This window comes from Pseudophryne corroboree, chromosome 3 (genome assembly GCF_028390025.1).
Source record: "Pseudophryne corroboree isolate aPseCor3 chromosome 3, aPseCor3.hap2, whole genome shotgun sequence".
Classification (NCBI taxonomy): domain Eukaryota; kingdom Metazoa; phylum Chordata; class Amphibia; order Anura; family Myobatrachidae; genus Pseudophryne; species Pseudophryne corroboree.
In genome coordinates, this window is record NC_086446.1 from 366,006,446 (window position 1) to 366,029,325 (window position 22,880).

General features: G+C 47.6%; 1 protein-coding gene across 8 annotated transcripts in view; it reads right to left on the reverse strand.

Annotated features, from left to right (window-relative positions):
* The window catches only part of B4GALNT2 (beta-1,4-N-acetyl-galactosaminyltransferase 2 (SID blood group)), a 230,382-nt gene that overhangs the window by 45,740 nt on the left and 161,762 nt on the right, over positions 1-22,880 (reverse strand). The window lies entirely within an intron of this gene.

The following is a 22,880-nucleotide window of genomic DNA, read 5'->3' on the forward strand; positions in this document are numbered from 1 at the left end:
CTCCCTAATACTGTCTTTCTCCATGACACCATCTCTCTCACCCTGATACTCTCTACCTGACACTCTCACTCTCCTTTGCTCCCCTCTCTCAATCCCTCCCTCCCTGACACTCTCTCTCTCGCTCCCATTCCCCTCTATTTTCTTCCTTCTGGTTCTCTCTCTCTTTGACACCTTCTCTCTCTCCGTGATGCCCTCTTTCCCCCCTCTCATCCCTTTCTCTCTTTCTCCCTAACACCCTCTCTTTCACTCATCTCTCTTTCCCTCTTTTTCCATGAAACCCACTCTCTCCCTCCCTTTCTTGCTCCTCAATCTCTTTCTCTCCCTCTGACACCCCCTGTGTATCTCCCTGTCTTTCTCTCTCTCTCCTGCTTCCATAAGGGACATTGTAGTGACAATGGCGGCGGGAGGTGGTAGAAGCACTCTGGTGAAATGGGTACAAATGCTGGAGTTCAAAAACTTGGAACAGCTTCTTTCACAGGATACCTCGAAGACTAGTTGTACTGGAAGTGGACAGGTGGTAGAGAGCAGGTTAGATAGAGAGCTGTAACACAGGATTGAATGTGAACATTATGGGCAGTGTAGAGATGCTGTAAATGGCTGAATCAGTCTCAGCTGAGTTCAGACAAGACAGTGTCACCCTGGGGTATGAAGGGCCCACTTATGCAGTGGTAGAGACCTATACTTAATGGTGTGACCAGCCTCCTGTATCAGCAATCAGCAATAACAGCAATGCACAGTAAACAGTTCACCATACTCCTGTGTAGCATAATGCAACATATGTGTAATTCAAGTACACACCTGATACCTAGAGCAGGGGGTGGGCCCTCTGGCAATGGGACCCACAATGGGTTTCTCCTGTACCTACCCCTGTGGGTCAGTCTGACCCTGACTGCAGCTACAAGGGAATCCTGAGATGTCTGACCAGCAGTCATGTACCAGCCAGTAAATCGGCAGAGCAGGTAGGGTCAGAGGGTTTAACTACCCATGTTGTGACATACAGTGCATCTAGAAAGTATTCACAGTGCTTCACATTTTGTTATGTTACAGCCTTATTACCAAATGCAATAAATATTTTTTTCCATCAATATTCTACACACAATACCCCATTATAACAATGTGAAAGTTTTTTTTGAGATTTTCAAATTTATTAATAAAAAAGTAAACTAAGAAATCACATGTACATAGGTATTCACAACCTTTGCTCAATACTTTGTTGATGCACCTTTGGTAGCAATTACAGCCTCAAGCCTTTTTGAATATGATGCCACAAGCTTGGTACACCTATCTTTGGGCAATTTTGCCCATTCCTCTTTGCAGCACCTCTCAAGCTGCATGAGGTTGGATGGGAAGTGTCGGTGCACAGCCATTTTCAGATCTCTCCAGAGATGTTCAATCGGATTCAAGTTTGGGCTCTGGCTGGGCCACTCAAAGACAGTCACAGACTTGTCCTGAAACCACTCCTTTGATATCTTGGCTGTGTGCTTAGGGTCGTTGAACTGCTGAACCGTCGCCCCAGTCTGAGGTCAAGAGCGCACATTGCTGCATTCATCTTTTCCTCTATCCTGACTAGTATCCCAGTTCCTGCCGCTGAAAAACATCCACACAGCATTTTGCTGCTACCACCATGGTTCACTATAGGGATGGTATTGGCCTGGTGATGAGCGGTGCCTGGTTTCCTCCAAACATGATGCCTGGCATTCACGCCAAAGAGTTCAATCTTTGTCTCATTAGACCAGAGAATTTTGTTTCTCATGGTCTGAGAGTCCGTCAGGTGCATTTTGGCAAACTCCAGGCAGGCTTCCATGTGCTTTTTACTAAATAGTGTCTTCCGTATGGACACTCTACCATACAGGCCTGATTGGTGGATCTCTGTAGATGTTGTTTAGATGGCTGGCCAGTCTAGGAAGAGTCCTGGTGGTTCCGAACTTCTTCCATTTACGTATGATGGAGGCCAATGTGCTCATTGGGACCTTCAAAGGAGCAGATTTTTTCTGTGCCCTTACACAGATTTGTGCCTCGAGACAATCCTGTCTCGGAGGTCTACAGACAATTCCTTTGACTTCATGCTTGGTTTGTGCTCAGACATGCACTCTCAAGTGTTGGACCTTATATAGACAAGCGTTTGCCTTTCCAAGTCATGTCCAATCAACTGAATTTACTACAGGTGGACTCCAATTAAGCTGTAGGAACATCTCAAGGATGATCAGTGGAAACAGGATGCACCTGAGCTCAATTTTGAGCTTCATGGCAAAGGCTTTGAATACTTATGTACATGTGATTTCTTAGTTTTTTATTTTTAAAACATTTGCAGAAAAAAATCTAAAAAAAAACCTTTTTTCACGTTGTCTTTATGGAGTATTGTGTGTAGAATTTTGAGAGGAAAAAACAAATTTATTCCATTTTGGAATAAGGCTGGTACATAACAAAATGTGGTAAAAGTGAAGCGCCTTGAATACTGTCCGGATGCACTGTAAGGGTACATTTGGAGAGAGAGAGATAAAGTACCAATCAATCAGCTCCTAACAGACATTGTAGAGGTTCTGTTTGAAAAATGATAGGAGCTGATTGCTTGGTTGGTACTTTATCTTTCTCCACTTTATCTCTCTCCATTTTTTTAAATAAATATCTTCCACAGTCTCTTAAATGTTTACTAAAAAGATGTATTTGAGTAATGGACAGGGAGTTCCTCGGTGATCGTATGTAAATTTTAGTACCCAGCTTCAGAGAGCAAGACCTGACTGACAATCTGGTACTTTTGGTCTGGAATATGGCTGAACAGCTCATGCAGGCCCGGCACTACCCGCTTAGCTGAGGGATGCAGTGCAGGGAGGCGCTGGGACGGAGAGGCGCTCTCCCTGCTCTGCATCCCTTCCCTGCTGCTGCGCAGTCCTGTCCCACCTGCTGCTGCTGCCAGCTGCTGTTCCTGTCACTGTATGACAGGCAGCGGCGCTGGAAGCATGAAAAGCCTCTTCCCCTCTCCTCACCTGTGTGACAGCACTGTGTATGGATCAGAGGAGGGGGCGGAGCTACATGGGACGGAAGAGGGCAGAGATAAACGGTACAGAATGGGGCGGAGCTAAATGGACCAGGCTGCTGTAGAGAGAGGGACAACAATTACAATGGCGGCCAGCCAGACTTAGGTAAGTGGAGGGTGAGAGAGCAATGTATGTGGGTGTGTGTGTGTGTGTGTGTGTGTGTGTGTGTGTGTGTGTGTGTGTGTGTGTGTGTGTGTGTATATATATATATATATATATATATATATATATATATATGAATTGCGTGTGTGAGGTATGTTTGTGCGCGCACACATTATGGATGCTACTACTGGGGGGGCCATTACATGTAAGGACGCTACTACTCCTGGGGGTGCATTACGTATAACGACGCTACTACTGGGGAGGGCATTACATGTAAGGACGCTACTACTACTGGGGAGCATTACATGTTAGGACGCTACTACTGGGGGGGGGGGCATTACGTATAATGACGCTACTACTGGGGGGCATTACATGTAAGTACGCTACTACTACTGGGGGGGCACATTACATGTAAGTACGCTACTACTACTGGGGGGCACATTACGTATAACGACGCTACTACTGGGGGGGGGGGCATTACATGTAAGTACCCTACTACTACTGGGGGGGCATTACGTATAACAACGCTACTACTGGGGGGGCATTACATGTAAGAACGCTACTACTACTGGGGGGGGCATTACATATAAGGACGCTACTACTGGGGGGATTACGTATAACGTCGCTACTACTGGGGGGGCATTACATGTAAGGACGTTACTACTACTGGGGTGGGCATTACGTATAATGACGCTACTACTGGGGGGACATTACATGTAAGTACGCTACTACTACTGGGGGGGCATTACATGTAAGGACGATACTACTACTACTACTGTGGGGGATTACGTATAATGACGCTACTACTGGGAGCGGCATTACATACAAGTACGCTACTATTACTGAGGGGGCATTACATATAACGACGCTACTACTGGGGGAGGCATTACATGTAAGTACGCTAATACTACTGTGGGGGCATTACGTACAATGACGCTACTACTAGGGGGGGCATTACATGTAAGGATGCTACTACTAATGGGAGGGGGCATTACATGTAAGGACGCTACTACTACTACTGGGGGTCATTACGTATAATGATGCTACTACTGGGGGGGGGCATTACATGTAAGTATGCTACTACTACTGGGGGGGCATTACGTATAACAATGCTACTACTGGGGGGGCATTACATGTAAGTATGCTACTACTACTGGGGGCATTACATATAACGACGCTACTGCTACTACTACTGGGGGAGCATTACGTATAACAACACTATTACGGGGGGGCATTACATGTAAGTACGCTACTACTACTGGGGGCGCATTTCATGTAAGGACGTTACTACTACTACTGGGGGGACATTACGTATAACGACACTACTACTGTGGGGGGCATTACATGTAAGTATGCTACTACTACTGTGGGGGGACATTACGTATAACGATGCTACTACTGGGGGGCATTACATGTAAGAATGCTACTAATACTGGGGGGGCATTACATGTAAGGATGCTACTACTACTGGGGGGAATTACGTATAACGACTCTACTACTGGGGGGACATTACATGTAAGTACGCTACTACTACTGGGGGGGCATTACATACAAGTACGCTACTACTACTACGGAGGGGTCATTACATATAACGACGCTACTACTGGGGGGACATTACATGTAAGTACGCTATTACTACTGGGGGGTCATTACGTACAATGACGCCACTACTAGGGGGGGGGCATTACATGTAAGGATGCTACTACTAATGGGAGGGGGCATTACATGTAAGTACGCTACTACTACTGGGGGGGGGGGCATTACGTATAACAACGCTACTACTGGGGGGGCATTACATGTAAGTATTCTACTACTACTGGGGGGCATTACATATAACGACGCTACTACTACTACTACTACTGGGGGAGCATTACGTATAACAACACTATTACGGGGGAGCATTACATGTAAGTACGCTACTACTACTGGGGGCGCACTTCATGTAAGGACGTTACTACTACTACTGGAGGGGCATTACGTATAACGATGCTACTACTGTGGGGGGCCATTACATGTAAGTACGCTACTACTACTGGGGGGGGCATTATGTATAACAACGCTATTACTGGGGGTGGCATTACATGTAAGGATGCTACCACTACTGGGGGGGCATTACATACAAGTACGCTACTATTACTGAGGGGGCATTACATATAACGACGCTACTACTGGGGGAGGCATTACATGTAAGTACGCTAATACTACTGTGGGGGCATTACGTACAATGACGCTACTACTAGGGGGGGCATTACATGTAAGGATGCTACTACTAATGGGAGGGGGCATTACATGTAAGGACGCTACTACTACTACTGGGGGTCATTACGTATAATGATGCTACTACTGGGGGGGGGCATTACATGTAAGTATGCTACTACTACTGGGGGGGCATTACGTATAACAATGTAACAATGCTACTACTGGGGGGGCATTACATGTAAGTATGCTACTACTACTGGGGGCATTACATATAACGACGCTACTGCTACTACTACTGGGGGAGCATTACGTATAACAACACTATTACGGGGGGGCATTACATGTAAGTACGCTACTACTACTGGGGGCGCATTTCATGTAAGGACGTTACTACTACTACTGGGGGGACATTACGTATAACGACACTACTACTGTGGGGGGCATTACATGTAAGTATGCTACTACTACTGTGGGGGGACATTACGTATAACGATGCTACTACTGGGGGGCATTACATGTAAGAATGCTACTAATACTGGGGGGGCATTACATGTAAGGATGCTACTACTACTGGGGGGAATTACGTATAACGACTCTACTACTGGGGGGACATTACATGTAAGTACGCTACTACTACTGGGGGGGCATTACATACAAGTACGCTACTACTACTACGGAGGGGTCATTACATATAACGACGCTACTACTGGGGGAGGCATTACATATAAGTACGCTATTACTACTGGGGGGTCATTACGTACAATGACGCCACTACTAGGGGGGGGGCATTACATGTAAGGATGCTACTACTAATGGGAGGGGGCATTACATGTAAGTACGCTACTACTACTGGAGGGGGGGGGGCATTACGTATAACAACGCTACTACTGGGGGGGCATTACATGTAAGTATTCTACTACTACTGGGGGGCATTACATATAACGACGCTACTACTACTACTACTACTGGGGGAGCATTACGTATAACAACACTATTACGGGGGAGCATTACATGTAAGTACGCTACTACTACTGGGGGCGCATTTCATGTAAGGACGTTACTACTACTACTGGAGGGGCATTACGTATAACGATGCTACTACTGTGGGGGGCCATTACATGTAAGTACGCTACTACTACTGGGGGGGGCATTATGTATAACAACGCTATTACTGGGGGTGGCATTACATGTAAGGATGCTACCACTACTGGGGGGGCATTACATACAAGTACGCTACTACTACTGGGGGGGGGGGGCATTATGTATAATGATGCTACTACTGGGGGGGGCATTACATGTAAGTATGCTACTACTACTGGGGGCCATTACATGTAAGTACGCTACTACTACTGGGGGGGCATTACATGTAAGGATGCTACTACTAAAGGGGGGGCATTACTTATAACAACGCTACTACTGGGGGGCATTACATGTAAGTACGCTACTACTACTGGGGGGGCATTACGTATAAGGACGCTACTACTGGGGGAGGGGGCATTACGTATAAGGATGCTACTACTGGGGGCATTACGTATAAGGACGCTACTATTACTGGGGATGCATAACGTATAATGATGCTTCTACTACAGGGGGGGCATTACGTATAAGGAAGCTACACTACTTGGGGGCTTTGCGTATAAGGACGCTACTACTACTACTACTAGGGGGAATTATGTATAAGGACATTTCTGCTACTGGGGGTGCACTACGTACTAAGACGCTGCTACTACTACTGGGGGGTGCATTACGTATAAGGATGCTTCTACTACTGGGGGTTGCACTACATATAAAGGCGCTACTACTACCGTGGGTGCATTATATATAAGGATGCTACTACTACTGGGGGGGCATTATGTATAAGGATGCTACTACTACTGGGGTGCATTACATTTATGGATGCTACTACTACGGATGGGACATTACATATAAGATGAATAAGATTGTGCTACTGTGTGGTGTAATTTTAAATGGGGGTACTATTGTGTGGCCATGCCCCTTACCTGTGAGACCACACCCCTTTTCCCAGTGCGCACCAAAGGCTCACGCTGACCCTTTGTTGAATATGGGAGGGCGCAAACTTATAGTTTGCAGGGGGGGGGGGGGGTCAGAACACCCTAGCAACGGCCCTGAGCTCATGTACAGTACTTTATGTTATAAATAAGAGTTTGCAATCTTTGTTAAATGAAATGCTGAGTCAGCCTATTAAGGTTACTTTTTGTAATTTATGGGCAAATTCATTAGTTAACAGTGTGTGGGTGTCTGTGCAGGTAAAAGGGATCATTCCAGCATCACCCATTAAAAGAAAATTACCACTGTCAAGAACGTGTTTTCCAGTACGATTTCCACTATTGTGGGAATGTGATAGGGTATGAGAATCAGAGAGTGATTAATTTGGTGAGAGTTTTAAAGTGGAAATCATTTACATGGCAAAACAATGTTGTTTTTGCCATGTAAACGATTACCATTAAAAAAAAAAAAAAACAGGAAAACTCTCACAAAATCTCTCACTTTCTGATTCTCACACCCTATAATTCCCCCTTTGTCTGGCAGAGCCACTAGCTCTATAAAAGTCATTCATTAACATTAATTAACATGCTCTAACATTACCTTACTCTGAAATCTTAGTTCATATTAAAACATGTTTAACATATGCGGTTAAAGGAGATGTACAGTTTTATATGGATATATGAGAATAATAATTGGACAAAAGTAGAAAGAAAGTTACTGTATATGTAACCCTCCCTCTCTGATTCATGTTTAGACTGGGAGGATAAAATGGCATTCAGTCTTTAGGTTGACAACACTTAGGTCGACACTCATTAGGTCGACCACTATTGGTCGACATGTATTAGGTAGATATGGTCACTAGATCGTCATGACAAAAGGTCGACACATGAAAAGGTCAACATGCATTTTTCACATCTTTATTAAGATCTACAGGTGGCATAACTAGAGGAGGCAATACCAAACGGAGGTAATACCAATGGGGGCATTGCTAATGAGGGCATTGCATAGGAGGCACATAATAAGTGCAATGTGTATAAGGTCTACCTGGTGCAATGTGTCTAAGGGTCTACCTGTCACAGTGTGTATAAGGGGCTACCTGGTGCAATGTGTATAAGGGTCTAGCTGGTGCAATGTGTATAAGGGTCTACCTGGTGCAATGTGTATAAGGGTCCACCTGGTGCAATGTGTGTAAGGGACTACCTGGCGTAACACGTATAAGGTGCACTGCTCTACTTTGGTGTAATGTGTGAAGGGGTTCTACCATGGTATAAGGGGTACTACTGGGTGGTGTAATGTGACTGACGGACATGTCCCTTCCCTATAAAGCCATGTCCCTATTTTTTGACGCGTGCCTTCGGCGTGCACTATCCCTAATTTGCCTATCAGGGGGGGGGGGGCCCTGGGCGCCACAAGGTCTAGAACCGGCCCTGGGTGTAGACCTAGTCACTATGAACCTAATGACTGTTGACCCAGTTACTGTCAACCCTGTCATCCACACCCAGATAAAATATGTATGCCTCTACCCAAGCTAGATTATTATACACTGCTCAAAAAAATAAAGGGAACACTTAAACAACACATCCTAGATCTGAATGAATGAAATATTCTTATTAAATACTTTGTTCTTTACATAGTTGAATGTGCTGACAACAAAATCACACAAAAATTATCAATGGAAATCAAATTTATTAACCCATGGAGGTCTGGATTTGGAGTCACACTCAAAATTAAAGTGGAAAAACACACTACAGGCTGATCCAACTTTGATGTAATGTCCTTAAAACAAGTCAAAATGAGGCTCAGTAGTGTGTGTGGCCTCCACGTGCCTGTATGACCACCCTACAATGCCTGGGCATGCTCCTGATGAGGTGGCGGATGGTCTCCTGAGAGATCTCCTCCCAGACCTGGACTAAAGCATCCGCCAACTCCTGGACAGTCTGTGGTGCAACGTGGCGTTGGTGGATGAAGCGAGACATGATGTCCGAGATGTGCTCAATTGGATTCAGGTCTGGGGAACGGGCGGGCCAGTCCATAGCATCAATGCCTTCGTCTTGCAGGAACTGCTGACACACTCCAGCCACATGAGGTCTAGCATTGTCTTGCATTAGGAGGAACCCAGGGCCAACCGCCCCAGCATATGGTCTCACAAGGGGTCTGAGGATCTCATCTCGGTACCTAATGGCAGTCAGGCTACCTCTGGCGAGCACATGGAGGGCTGTGCGGCCCCCCAAAGAAATGCCACCCCACACCATTACTGACCCACTGCCAAACCGGTCATGCTGGAGGATGTTGCAGGCAGCAGAACGTTCTCCAGGGTGTCTCCAGACTCTGTCACGTCTGTCACATGTGCTCAGTGAGAACCTGCTTTCATCTTTGAAGAGCACAGGGCGCCAGTGGCGAATTTGCCAATCTTGGTGTTCTCTGGAAAATGCCAAACGTCCTGCACGGTGTTGGGCTGTAAGCATAACCCCTACCTGTGGATGTCGGGCCCTCATACCACCCTCATGGAGTCTGTTTCTGATCGTTTGAGTAGACACATGCACATTTGTGGCATGCTGGAGGTCATTTTGCAGGGCTCTGGCAGTGCTCCTCCTGTTCCTCCTTGCACAAAGGCGGAGGTAGCGGTCCTGCTGCTGGGTTGTTGACCTCCTACGGCCTCGTCAACATCTCCTGATGTACTGGCCTGTCTCCAGGTAGTACCTCCATGCTCTGGACACTACGCTGACAGACACAGCAAACCTTCTTGCCACAGCTCGCATTGATGTGCCATCCTGGATGAGCTGCACTACCTGAGCCACTTGTGTGGGTTGTAGACTCCGTCTCATGCTACCACTAGAGTGAAAGCACTGCCAGCTTTCAAAAGTGACAAAAACATCAGCCAGAAATCATAGGAGCTGAGAAGTGGTCTGTGGTCACCACCTGCAGAACAACTTCTTTATTGGGGGTGTCTTGCTAATTGCCTATAATTTCCACCTGTTGTCTATTCCATTTGCACAACAGCATTTGAAACTGATTGTCAATGTATGAGCAGTGTATTTAGGCTTGATTGAGTAAATCTTTTGCTGGAAGTGTTATGTGCGATTACAATACTTTCTGTATCAATACACATATACCTTATTTTCTCTTTTTAGCTTCTTTGGATCAAATTTCAGGCAAGATGTCATATACAGCAAGTATAATCAATTTAATTTACTAGTAAATATGACAAGTGTTATATTTGTACTAAATATTTGAGCAAATATACAAATCCCCTCTACAGTCTCACTATATCATTCCTATACAATATAGTATGCATGCAATACAAAAAATATATATTATTCAATCAAATGCTTCACTAAACTTTTTCCCCTGTATTTCGTCACTTGTACATTCCTTGCCACTATAGCTCTCTAGCTACTTGGATTAAATTTTATGCAGAGTCAGGGTATTGAATACAAATGCACGACCCACTGCCAGCATTCCGGCATCCCGCGGTCGGGATTCTGACCAGCGGGATGACGAGCGCCGGTATATCTATACCAACCCGTATCCACAATCTGACACAAATTACTCACTAGTTCATAGCAAATTGGCTTTGTGAGTACATACAGTAACAGACCTAACAGTGCATACATAAGTACACATAACTGTACTATGCTGATAAAGAAGTAAAGAATTTTTTTTTTAATACCTACCAGTAAATCCTTTTCTCTTAGTCCGTAGAGGATGCTGGGGACTCCAAAAGGACCATGGGGTATAGATGGGATCCGCAGGAGACATGGGCATTTTAAGACTTTAAATGAGTGTGAACTGGCTCCTCCCTCTATGCCCCTCCTCCAGACCTCAGGTGTAGGAACTGTGCCCAGGGAGATGGACATTTTTCGATGGAAAAGGATTTTTGTTAACTAAGGGTGAGACACATACCAGCTCACACCAAACACACCGTACAACATGGCTTTTAAGTAAATACCAGTCAACTGAATGAACTAAAAGCAACAGGCTGACCACAACCGAAACACAACCTTTGTGCAACATAAGCAACAACTAAAGCAAGTACTGGGCGCCCAGCATCCTCTACGGACTAAGAGAAAAGGATTTACCTGTAGGTATTAAAATCCTATTTTCTCATACGTCCTAGAGGATACTGGGGACTCCAAAAGGACCAAGGGGATTATACCAAAGCTCCAGAATGGGCGGGAGAGTGCGGAAGACTCTGCAGCACCGATTGAGCAAACATGAGGCTCTCATGAGGCTCTCATCAGCCAGGGTATCAAACTTGTAGAATTTTGCAAAAGTGTTTGAACCCGACCAAGTAGCTGCTCGGCAAAGCTGTAATGCCGAGACCCATCGGGCAGCCGCCCAGGATGAGCCCACCTTTCTGGTAGAATGGGCCTTCACCGACTTCGGTAACGGCAACCCTGCCGTAGAATGCACATGGTGTATCGTGTTACAGATCCAGCGTGCAATAGTCTGTAACCCACAGGTTTGTTTGAGGCATAGAAGACAAACAGAGCCTCCGATTTCCTAATATGAGCCATTTTGGCGACATAAATCTTCAAAGCTCTGACTACATCCAGAGACTTCGAGTCAGCCAAGGCTTCGGTAGCCACAGGCACCACAATAGGTTGGTTCATGTGAAACAAAGAAACCACCTTTGGCAGAAATTGTTAACAAGTTCGCAATTCTGCTCTATCCACATGGAAGATCAAATAGGGACTCTTTGGTGACAAGGCCGCTAATTCCGACACCCGCCTTGCGGACGCCAAGGCTAAAAGCATGACCACCTTCCAAGTGAGGAATTTTAACTCAACCGTCTGTAAAGTTTCAAACCAATTTGACGTAAGGAACTGCAACACCACATTAAGGTCCCATGGTGCCACCGGGGGCACAAATGGAGGTTGGATGTGCAGCACGCCCTTCACGAAAGTCTGAACTTCCGGACGGGAGGCCAATTCTTTTTGAAAAAAAGATCAATAAGGCCGAAATCTGGACTTTAATGGAGCCTAACTTTAGGCCCGCATCCACACCTGCCTGCAAAAAATGGTGAAAACGACCCAGCTGAAAATCTTCTGTAGGAGCCTTCCTGGCTTCACACCAAGACAAGTATTTTCTCCAAATACGGTGATAATGCTTCGCCGTTACCTTTCTTTCTTGCTTTGAGCAGTGTAGTGATGACTTCACCGGGAATCCCCTTCCGGGCTAAGATTTGGCGTTCAACCGCCACGCCGTCAAACGCAACCGCGGTAAATCTGGACCACATGCACGGCCCATGCTGTAACAGATCCTCCCTTAGAGGAAGAGGCCAGGGATCTGCTATGAGCAGTTCCTGAAGATCCGGATACCAGGCCCTCCGTGGCCAATCTGGAACGACTTGTATCGCCTAAACCCTTGTTCTTCTTATGAGGCTTATCACCTTTGGGATAAGTGGAAGTGGAGGGAACACATCAACCGACTGAAACACCCAGGGAGTCACCAGGGCATCCACAGCACTTGGCTTGAGGGTCCCTCGACCTGGAACAGTATCCCTGAAGTTTCTTGTTGAGACGAGACGCCATCATGTCTATTTGAGGAATTCCCCACTGACCCGTTCCTTATGCAAAGACCTCTTGATGAAGACCCCATTCTCCTGGATGGAGATCGTGTCTGCTGAGGAAGTCTGCCTCCCAGTTGTCCACGCCCGGAATGAAGACCGCTGACAGAGCGCTTGTATGTTTTTCCGCCCAGCGTAGAACCCTTGTGGCCTCCGCCATTGCCGTTCTGCTCCTTGTTCCGCCTTGGCGGTTTATGTACGCCACTGCTGTTATGTTGTCCGACTGAATCCGGACAGGCAGGCCTCGAAAGAGATGCTCCGCTTGTAGAAGGCCGTTGTAGATGGCTCTTAATTCCAGAATGTTTATGTGTAGACAAGCTTCCTGGCTTGACCATTTTCCTTGGAAATTTTCCCCCTGTGTGACCGCTCCCCAACCTCGGAGACTTGCATCCGTGGTCACCAGGATCCAATCCTGAATCCCGAACCTGCGCCCCTCCAGGAGGTGAGAACTTTGGAGCCATCACAGCAGGGAAACTCTGGTCCTGGAAGATAGGCTTATCTTCCGGTGCATGTGGAGGCGAGACCCGGACCACTTGTCCAACAGGTCCCACTGAAACACCCTGGCTTGGAACCTGCCAAACGGAATGGCCTCGTAGGCCGCCACCATCTTCCCCAGCACCCGAGTGCATTGATGAATCGCACTTTTGCTGGTTTCAGAATCTCTTTTACCATGCTCTGGATCTCCAGAGCTTTTTCTACCGGGAGAAAAACTCTCTTCCGTTCCGTGTCCAAGATCATGCCCAAGAATGACAGGCGCGTTGTCGGAACCAACTGTGACTTTGGCAAATTCAGGAGCCTTTATAGGGTATCTAATTCAGATGACAAGTTATCTGCCCATTTTTCAATAGCACTACTCACCCATGCCGATGCTACTGCAGGTCTGAGCAGCGTGCCCGTAGTGACATAAATAGATTTTAATGTAGTTTCCTGCTTGCGATCCGCAGGGTCCTTCAGGGCTGCCGTGTCAGGAGACGGAAGCGCCACCTTCTTGGACAGCCGCGCAAGAGCTTTGTCGACAGTGGGGGTTGACTCCCACTTTTTCCTGTCCACAGAAGGAAAAGGATATGCCATAACAATTCTCTTAGGAATCAATAACTTTTTGTCAGGAACTTCCTAAGCCTTCTCAAAAAGGGCATTCAGTTCATGAGAGGGAGGAAAAGTTACCTCAGGTTTCTTCCCTTTAAACATACAGACCCTCGTCTCAGGAACGGCAGGGTCCTCCATGATATGTAACACCTCTTTTATAGCCACAATCATGTACTGAATGCTTTTAGCCAGTTTCGGATTCAACCTGGCATCCCATTCGTCGACACTGGAATCGGAATCCGTGTCGGTATCAGTATCTGCTATTTGGGTAAATGACCGTTTCAGTGACCCCAGGGGGTCTGAGTTTGTGACAAAGCATCTTCCATGGATTGTCTCCACGTTTGGTTCTGGGCCTCAGATTTATCCAATCTCTTATTTAATAAAGCCACATTTGCATTCAAGACACTCAACATATTCACCCAATCAGCAGTCGGCGGTGCCGACAGAGTCACTCCCTCAGTCTGTACTGTCCCCACTCCAGCTTCCTCCTGGGAAGAGCATTCAGCCTCAGACATGTCGACACAACCGTACCGACACACACGAACACACTGGGCTATAGGGGACAGACCCACACTAAAGCCTGTTAGAGAACACAGAGAGAGTTTGCCAGCTCACACCCAGCGCCTATACCGGACTGAAACTAATATATATCAAGTCCCAGGTTCACCAGCGCTTTTTATATCAATATATATAATATATATCAACACCAATTTAGCTGTGCGCCCCTCCTCCTCCCCTCGATTGCACCCTGTTACTTGAGAGTATCGAGGAGCCAGGACCGGCGCCTCTGCAGCTTTCTGTGGAGAGAAAATGGCGCTGATTAGAGCTGTGAGGGCTAAGCCCCGCCCCCGTAATGGCGCGCTTAAGTCCCGCTTTTTTAACATACTGGCGGGGGTCTATATACAGTACATCTACAGTATCCCTGAAGTTTCTTGTTGAGACGAGACGCCATCATGTCTATTTGAGGAACTCCCCACTGACCCGTCACTTTTGCAAAGACCTCTTGATGAAGACCCCATTCTCCTGGGTGGAGATCGTGTCTGCTGAGGAAGTCTGCCTCCCAGTTGTCCACGCCCGGAATGAAGACCGCTGACAGAGCGCTTGTATGTTTTTCCGCCCAGCGTAGAACCCTTGTGGCCTCCGCCATTGCCGTTCTGCTCCTTGATCCGCCTTGGCGGTTTATGTACGCCACTGCTGTTATGTTGTCCGACTGAATCCGGACAGGCAGGCGTCGAAAGAGATGCTCCGCTTGTAGAAGGCCGTTGTAGATGGCTCTTAATTCCAGAATGTTTATGTGTAGACAAGCTTCCTGGCTTGACAATTTTCCTTGGAAATTTTACCCCTGTGTGACCGCTCCCCAACCTCGGAGACTTGCATCCGTGGTCACCAGGATCCAATCCTGAATCCCGAACCTGCGCCCCTCCAGGAGGTGAGAACTTTGGAGCCATCACAGCAGGGAAACTCTGGTCCTGGAAGATAGGCTTATCTTCCGGTGCATGTGGAGGTGAGACCCAGACCACTTGTCCAACAGGTCCCACTGAAACACCCTGGCATGGAACCTGCCAAACGGAATGGCCTCGTAGGCCGCCACCATCTTCCCCAGCACCCGAGTGCATTGATGAATCACACTTTTGCTGGTTTCAGAATCTCTTTTACCATGCTCTGGATCTCCAGAGCTTTTTCTACCGGGAGAAAACTCTCTTCCGTTCCGTGTCCAAGATCATGCCCAAGAATGACAGGCGCGTTGTCGGAACCAACTGTGACTTTGGCAAATTCAGGAGCCAACCATGTTGTTGCAGGATCGTCAGGGAGAGCGTGACGCTTCTTAGCAACTGCTCCTTTGATCTCGCCTTTATCAGGAGATCGTCCAAGTACGGGATAATTGTGACACTTTGTTTTCGCAGGAGCACAATCATTTCCGCAATTACCTTGGTGAAAATCCTCGGAGTCGCGGAAAGCCCAAATGGCAACGTCTGAAACTGGTAATGACAATCCTGAACCGCAAACCACAGGTAAGCCTGATGTGGAGGAAAAATGGGGACACGTAAGTAAGTATCCTTTATGTCGACTGACACCATAAAGTCCCCCCTTCCAGACTGGAAATCACTGCTCAGAGAGATTCCATTTTGAATTTGAATATTTTCAGATACACATTGAGGGATTTTAAATTGAGAATTGGTCTGACCGTGACATCCGGCTTCGGAACCACAAACAGGCTTGAGTAGAAGCCTTCTCCCCGTTGTGACGGAGGTACCGTGACAATGACCTGCTGTTGACACAGCTTTTGTATTGCAGTGCATGCTACCTCCCTTTACGGAAGAGAAGCTGGCAAGGTTGATTTGAAAAATCGGTGAGGGGGCACTTCCTGAAACTCCAATTTGTACCCTTGGGTCACTATTTCTAGCACCCAAGGATCGAGGGACGAACAGGCCCAGACCTGACTGAAGAGTTGAAGAGGTGGCCCAACCGGTGCGGAATCCCGCAGGGGAGTCCCAGCGTCATGCGGTGGATTTGGCAGAGGCCGGGGAAGACTTCGGCTCCTGGGAGCCTGCCACGGCCGGCGACCTCTTTCCCCAAGGAGGATCCACAACCTTTTTTGAATTTATTAGCCCGAAAGGACTGCATCTGATAATGGGGCGCTTTCTTTTGTTGGGCTGGGACATACGGTAAAAGCGATGACTTACCCGCGGTAGCTGTAGATACCAGGTCCGCGAGGCCCTCACCTAACAAAACGCCACCTTTATACGGCAGAGACTCCATAGCTTTTTTCGACTCAGCATCGCCATTCCATTGATGAGTCCATAACGCTCTCCTAGCAGAGACTGCCATGGCATTGGCCCTTGATCCCAAGAGGCCAATATCTCTCGCGGCCTCCCTTAGATAGACTGCCGCGTCCCTGATATGACCCAGTGTCAAAAGAACGCTATCCCTTTATAGGGTATCTAATTCAAATGACAAGTTATCTGCCCATTTTTCAATAGCACTACTCACCCATGCCGATGCTACTGCAGGTCTGAGCAGCGTGCCCGTAGTGACATAAATAGATTTTAATGTAGTTTCCTGCTTGCGATCCGCAGGGTCCTTCACGGCTGCCGTGTCAGGAGACGGAAGCGCCACCTTCTTGGACAGCCGCGCAAGAGCTTTGTCGACAGTGGGGGTTGACTCCCACTTTTTCCTGTCCACAGAAGGAAAAGGATATGCCATAACAATTCTCTTAGGAATCAATAACTTTTTGTCAGGAACTTCCTAAGCCTTCTCAAAAAGGGCATTCAGTTCATGAGAGGGAGGAAAAGTTACCTCAGGTTTCTTCCCTTTAAACATGCAGACCCTCGTCTCAGGAACGGCAGGGTCCTCCGTGATATGTAACACCTCTTTTATAGCCACAATCATGTACTGAATGCTTTTAGCCAGTTTCGGATTCAACCTGGCATCCCATTCGTCGACACTGGAATCGGAATCCGTGTCGATATCAGTATCTGCTATTTGGGTAAATGACCGTTTCAGTGACCCCAGGGGGTCTGAGTTTGTGACAAAGCATCTTCCATGGATTGTCTCCACGTTTGGTTCTGGGCCTCAGATTTATCCAATCTCTTATTTAATAAAGCCACATTTGCATTCAAGACACTCAACATATTCACCCAATCAGCAGTCGGCGGTGCCGACAGAGTCACTCCCTCAGTCTGTACTGTCCCCACTCCAGCTTCCTCCTGGGAAGAGCATTCAGCCTCAGACATGTCGACACAACCGTACCGACACACACGAACACACTGGGCTATAGGGGACAGACCCACACTAAGGCCTGTTAGAGAACACAGAGAGAGTTTGCCAGCTCACACCCAGCGCCTATACCGGACTGAAACTAATATATATCAAGTCCCAGGTTCACCAGCGCTTTTTATATCAATATATATAATATATATCAACACCAATTTAGCTGTGCGCCCCCCCTCCTCCCCCCGATTGCACCCTGTTACTTGAGAGTATCGAGGAGCCAGGACCGGTGCCTCTGCAGCTTTCTGTGGAGAGAAAATGGCGCTGATTAGAGCTGTGAGGGCTAAGCCCCGCCCCCGTAATGGCGCGCTTAAGTCCCGCTTTTTTAACATACTGGCGGGGGTCTATATACAGTGCCTATGCACTGTATATGTCTTTGCCAGCCAGAAAAGAGGTTTATTGCTGCCCAGGGCGCCCCCCCTACGCCCTGCACCCATGTAGTGCCGCTTGTGTGTGGGAGCAATGGCGCGCAGCTCAACCACTGCGTGGTACCTCTGAGATCTGAAGCCTTCTTTGCTTCTGCTACTCACCCGGCTACTTTCTTCTGGCTCTGTGAGGGGGACGAAGGCGCAGCTCCGGGAATGAGTAGCTAGGCTATACCAAGTGATCAGACCCTCTGGAGCTAATGGTGTCCAGTAGCCTAAGAAGCATAGCCTTTAAACTCACAGAAGTAGGTCTGTTTCTCTCCCCTCAGTCCCACGATGCAGGGAGCCTGTTGCCAGCAGGTCTCTCTGAAAATAAAAAACATAACATAAAGTCTTTTTCAGAGAAACTCAGTAGAGCTCCCCTGTTATGTGTCCAGTCTCTCTGGGCACAGAATCTAACTGAGGTCTGGAGGAGGGGCATAGAGGGAGAAGCCAGTTCACACTCATTTAAAGTCTTAAAGTGCCCATGTCTCCTGCGGATCCCATCTATACCCCATGGTCCTTTTGGAGTCCCCAGCATCCTCTAGGACGTATGAGAAATAAGAGTTAAGGCAGATTGTTTTCTTATAATATTGCCCTTTGCATTCATCTTAGAGTTCTTCTTACAGATGGCCTCACTTGGGGGGAGATGTACTAAGGGAAAAATGCAGTAAAACCCCCGTTGTCAGGGTTTTACCGCATTTTCAAATGTACTAAGACCCGGCCACCCACGTATCTTCACAGAGGGTATCGCCATCTTTTTATGATAACACCCTATAGAAGCCTATTGGCTTCTTTCCGCAACTCTTCGCACCTGCCGCCCAAAGCTGCGCCTGCAGCTTACGCTGACACCCCTCATCTGTGTCCTGGCAGCCTACTTGTTCGGCTCCATGATCCCCCACAACACAGCCATTTGTCCTTCTGGCTGCAGTGAGGAGGAGCCCAGGGAGGCCCCCGCATACCCTCCTCCAGACCACCAGGGATCGCAGGGGGCCCCTGGCATCGCATATGTTAGTACATATGCGATTAGCATAGTTGCAATGACTGCCGATGGCCAGCGATTAGTATATCCCACCCTTGCTACCTTCTTCCTATTTATATAAATGTTCTAAAGCAGTTCTTTGTACAGTTCAACTGCTATTAGAGCTAGTAAGCATATCTCCCTCTCAGTCACTAGGTGGCGATGTTAATTTAAGAGAGGAGTACAGTACATACACTTATAGCTGATTACTTGTAATCCTATTAATTGCCAGTCTATTGGTAAATTTCCTCCCTAATTTATGATTAATAAAGGCATTGTTTTACTTATGCCAATAGAATTAAGTATATAGTTGATGGTTGTTTAAGCCACCCTTATATTTGAGTGCTTAAACTTTTATTTATTAATTACAGTTTTTTTATACAGCGCAGCATATTCCGTTGCACTTTACAATTGGAAACAACAGTTATAAGACAAACTGGGTAATAACAGAAAGACATAGAGGTCACAAGCTTCCAATCTATAGGGAAGTAGGAAGGATACACAAGGATATGCGCTATCTATAGCATAGTGGTCCGACCAGATTGCAGAGACCATCTTGATGGGATGTAATTAAATATGAATGCTTCTGAAGGTTATGTGGCCAGTTCAGGAATTTGATAGGGTTGCCTGAAGAGGTGAGCTGTCAGGGAATGTTTGAGGGCTAGAGGAGAGTCTTACTGTGCATGGGCAGTGGTGTCACAATTGTGCTGTGGGGGTTCCCGACCCACTCCCGGGTTTTACCCGTGGAGGGGGTGACACCAAAATGTTGGCTCCTTCACAGTGACAGGAGCTGTGTGTCGCAGTGTGAAAGTCTCCTACAGAACTCGGCTCCTGTCATAGAAGAGGAGCCGACAGCACAGAAAGACGGTCAGCGGGGGCAGCCCAGTACAGCCCAGCATCTGCGGCAGAGGCGGAACTACCGCCAGTGCAACCAGTGCGTTGCACTGGGGCCCGCCACTGTCCAGGGGCCCAAAGCATGTAATGAGTCATACTGACTCATTACATGCCGCTGTGTGCTGCGGGCAACCGCTGCCCGCAGCACACAGCCGCCCGGATAGAGAGGAGAGAAGCGCAGCGGTACGGGGGAGAAGGAGGAGGAGGGAGGTGGAGGAGGGAGCCGCAGCAGCGCTTTACTACTGGTTGAGGCGCTGCTGCTGCTGTCCCTCTGCTTCACTATAGGCTGTCTTCCGAGAACAGCCTATAGTGAAGCAGAGGGACAGCAGCGCCTCCACCAATAACACAGCGCTGCTGCGGCTCCCTCCTCCACCTCCCTCCTCCTCCTTCTCTCCTGCCCGGGAATCGTGACCAGAAGCTGCACCGAGGAGCCTGAGCCAGCGGAGAGGATAAGTATAATTCTCTTTCTTTCTTTCTTTCTTTCTTTCTTTGTACAAAAAGGGGTACTGTCTGCCGCAATATGTAAAAAGGGGAAATCTGCTTGCTGCAATGTATAAAAAGAGGGAATCTGCTTGCCGCAATGTGTAAAAATAAGAATTTACTTACCGATAATTCTATTTCTCATAGTCCGTAGTGGATGCTGGGGACTCCGAAAGGACCATGGGGTATAGCGGCTCCGCAGGAGACTGGGCACAAAGTAAAAGCTTTAGGACTAGCTGGTGTGCACTGGCTCCTCCCCCTATGACCCTCCTCCAAGCCTCAGTTAGGATACTGTGCCTGGACGAGCGTACACAATAAGGAAGGATTTTGAATCCCGGGTAAGACTCATACCAGCCACACCAATCACACCGTACAACTTGTGATCTGAACCCAGTTAACAGCATGATAACAGAAGGAGCCTCTGAAAAGATGGCTCACAACAACAATAACCCGATTTTTGTAACAATAACTATGTACAAGTAATGCAGACAATCCGCACTTGGGATGGGCGCCCAGCATCCACTACGGACTATGAGAAATAGAATTATCGGTAAGTAAATTCTTATTTTCTCTAACGTCCTAGTGGATGCTGGGGACTCCGAAAGGACCATGGGGATTATACCAAAGCTCCCAAACGGGCGGGAGAGTGCGGATGACTCTGCAGCACCGAATGAGAGAACTCCAGGTCCTCCTCAGCCAGGGTATCAAATTTGTAGAATTTAGCAAACGTGTTTGCCCCTGACCAAGTAGCTGCTCGGCAAAGTTGTAAAGCCGAGACCCCTCGGGCAGCCGCCCAAGATGAGCCCACTTTCCATGTGGAATGGGCTTTTACAGATTTTGGCTGTGGCAGGCCTGCCACAGAATGTGCAAGCTGAATTGTACTACAAATCCAACGAGCAATCGTCTGCTTAGAAGCAGGAGCACCCAGCTTGTTGGGTGCATACAGGATAAACAGCGAGTCAGATTTTCTGACTCCAGCCGTCCTGGAAACATATTTTCAGGGCCCTGACTACGTCCAGCAACTTGGAATCCTCCAAGTCCCTAGTAGCCGCAGGCACCACAATAGGTTGGTTTAAGTGAAATGCTGAAACCACCTTAGGGAGAAATTGAGGACGAGTCCTCAATTCCGCCCTGTCCGAATGGAAAATCAGATAAGGGCTTTTACAGGATAAAGCCGCCAATTCTGACACGCGCCTGGCCCAGGCCAGGGCCAACAGCATGACCACATTCCATGTGAGATATTTTAACTCCACATATTTAAGTGGTTCAAACCAATGTGACTTTTGGAACCCAAAAAACTACATTGAGATCCCAAAGTGCCACTGGAGGCACAAAAGGAGGCTGTATATGCAGTACCCCTTTTACAAACGTCTGAACTTCAGGTACTGAAGCTAGTTCCTTTTGGAAGAAAATTGACAGGGCCGAAATTTGAACCTTAATGGACCCCAATTTCAGGCCCATAGACACTCCTGTTTGCAGGAATGTAGGAATCGACCCAGTTGAATTTCCTCCGTCGGGCCTTACTGGCCTCGCACCACGCAACATATTTTCGCCAAATGCGGTGATAATGTTTTGCGGTTACATCCTTCCTGACTTTGATCAGGATAGGGATGACTTCATCCGGAATGCCTTTTTTCCTTCAGGATCCGGCGTTCAACCGCCATGCCGTCAAACGCAGCCGCGGTAAGTCTTGGAACAGACAGGGTCCTTGTTGGAGCAGGTCCCTTCTTAGAGGTAGAGGCCACGGATCCTCCGTGAGCATCTCTTGAAGTTCCGGTTACCAAGTCCTTCTTGGCCAATCCGGAGCCACGAATATAGTGCTTACTCCTCTCCATCTTATCAATCTCAGTACCTTGGGTATGAGAGGCAGAGGAGGGAACACATACACTGACTGGTACACCCACAGTGTTACCAGAGCGTCTACAGCTATTGCCTGAGGGTCCCTTGACCTGGCGCAATACCTGTCGAGTTTTTCCCAACGGTTTATAATCATGTGGAAGACTTCTGGGTGAAGTCCCCACTCTCCCGGGTGGAGGTCGTGCTGAGGAAGTCTGCTTCCCAGTTGTCCACTCCCGGAATGAATACTGCTGACAGTGCTATCCCATGATTTTCCGCCCAGCGAAGAATCCTTGCAGCTTCTGTCATTGCCCTTCTGCTTCTTGTGCCACCCTGTCTGTTTACGTGGGTGACTGCCGTGATGTTGTCCGACTGGATCAACACCGGCTGTCCTTGAAGCAGAGGTCTTGCTAAGCTTAGAGCATTGTAAATGTCCCTTAGCTTCAGGATATTTATGTGAAGTGATGTCTCCAGGC